The sequence below is a fragment of the Canis lupus genome, chromosome 7 (assembly GCF_048164855.1).
Source record: "Canis lupus baileyi chromosome 7, mCanLup2.hap1, whole genome shotgun sequence".
NCBI lineage: Eukaryota > Metazoa > Chordata > Mammalia > Carnivora > Canidae > Canis > Canis lupus.
In genome coordinates, this window is record NC_132844.1 from 29,790,786 (window position 1) to 29,793,110 (window position 2,325).

The window sequence follows — 2,325 nt, forward strand, 5'->3', positions numbered from 1 at the left end:
GAATAACTCCGGGCCATGCTTGCTTTAGAACCAGTCTATTCCCAAATCTCTCTCTCAAACTACTATGAGTGCCTAAAAACACTCCCATCATTGGATTTACTAGGGAATTTGGTGAATTAAGACATCTTGAAAAGGCTATATCAGTACTGAAAACCCCACTAGCCATTGGCTCCCACTAATAGATCAGCACAAAATAGTTTGTTAATTTGATAGGTCTCAACAGAATGGTTGAGAAGGGGAAAGACCCCCCCCCTTTTTTTTTTTAAATAGTAAGTGAGGAAATAGAACACCTATGGTTCAGGATACGCTAGATCTGCAATAATTGAAGATGAACAAAAGTCCTTCATAGTCATCCTTATGACAACTTACTATTTTGTACAGTGAAATTAGAAGTCCTGAAAAGTATTTCCATGGGAAGTGTGAATGAAAAATTTTAAAAACATTCTTAAGGATGCCACTTATTTTTTGAAGTATGAATTAGACTATGATCACCAACTAATATTTATAGATTGGTTTTACATTGAAATCTTCTTTATGATATTGGGTATGTGAACAGATTGAACGAATTTAAAATAACCTTCAAAACTAGAAATGATTTCATTGGGACCCAGAAACAGTTGGCATCTGTGCACAGAAGACACTTGGTACCAATTATTTATGCACTAAATAGGTCTCGAATTCTAGATTAAATTATCCACAGTTTTGATTCAATTAGCTTTTGATTCAGTGCCTATGTCTTTAATGACAAAGTTATTCCAGGAAAAGTTGAGCCCTGGAAAAGTTTTACCTAGCTAAGATTCCCCTGAAGGGAGGATGTGAGTCACACAGTACTTACATTGGCAAATAAAACCACAGTGCATGTCCGCTCCCTGCGGATTTTAATTTGCAGCAACAATAAACTGCAAGTAATGGGCCTCAGGTTAAATGGTTAAATATAAAGTTCAAATCAGAATTAAGAGGTCTGGTCTTGCAAAGATGAGGTAAATGTTGTAGGCCAAATGATCTGAGAAGCCTTACAGAAATGCCTCCAGTCTCACATCTAGATAGTCTCCTACCTCACATATCTTCATATGAATCTTTTTACTTTAATTAGTTCTTTCAACTCAGGTTGCACTTTGTGCTCATAACCCTAGGGGAAAGGGACCATAATTATGACCAGAAGAAAATTTTAAGTTGTCAAAGTATGAATTTCCCAGTCAATACCTTCCCTTGGGGTATACTTACAGTGCTCAGGCTGCTTTTCTCCATCTTCATTTGTTCCATAATTTATTCCTTTATTTTTACATCATTCATGTTTATTTATTCATTCCTTCAATAAACAAACAACTACTGAGAATGTGGTGTTTCTTAATGGAGATGATATAGACATTTTGGGTGAAACAATCCTTGGAGATAATCCTTTGTACAGGATTGCCCAGTATATTGCAAAACATTTATTATCTTTGGGCCATATCCACAAAACAGGTCTCAATCCTGAGCAGCCTAACCATACTCCCCCCTTCTATTTCCAAACATCATAAGAGATGAATTCTGGGTATGACCCACTACCAGAGAATATCAGGATGAATAAAATAAGGTTGTGGATCTCAAGAAGTTGTTTGTCTTGTGGGGAAAACAAGTAAACACATACAGTACAGTATGATACACGCTTTGAGAGAAAAACACAATAATGACCCTCAGGAATGTTCAAGACGTTTTCTCAGAGAAGAAAATGCTTGAGCCAGGTCTTTCTTTCCTTTCTTTCTTTCTTTCTTTCTTTCTTTCTTTCTTTCTTTCTTTCTTTCTTTCTTTCTATTTATTTATGATAGGCACACAGAGGGAGAGAGAGGCAGAGACACAGGCAGAGGGAGAGGCAGGCTCCATGCAGCGGGAGCCCACGTGGGATTCGATCCCAGATCTCCAGGATCCGCCCTGGGCCAAAGGCAGGCGCTAAACCGCAGCGCCACCCAGGGATCCCGAGCCAGGTCTTTAAGTACAAGCAAAAATTAACTGGATGAAGAAGTTTTCTAAGCATCAGAAGAGGTCCAAAGGCCATGCCAGCATTTAGCAAAATGCTTTAGGAGAACTGCAAGCAAATTTACCAAAGACCATTGCATGGAACTGGAGTTGGGGAGGTAGTGACTAATTGGACAGGAGGTGAGATTGTAAGGAGAGTGTCACAGTCCAGGCTAAAATATTTAGACTTTATTGTTAGGAATATGGGGAAATGGAAGTGACATGATCATATTTGAGGATCAGAAAGATCACCCTGGAAAGGACTCTAGAATGTTAGAGGAAATGAGATGGGGGACAGGGGAAAACCATTCTGAGAATGTTGAAGTAATT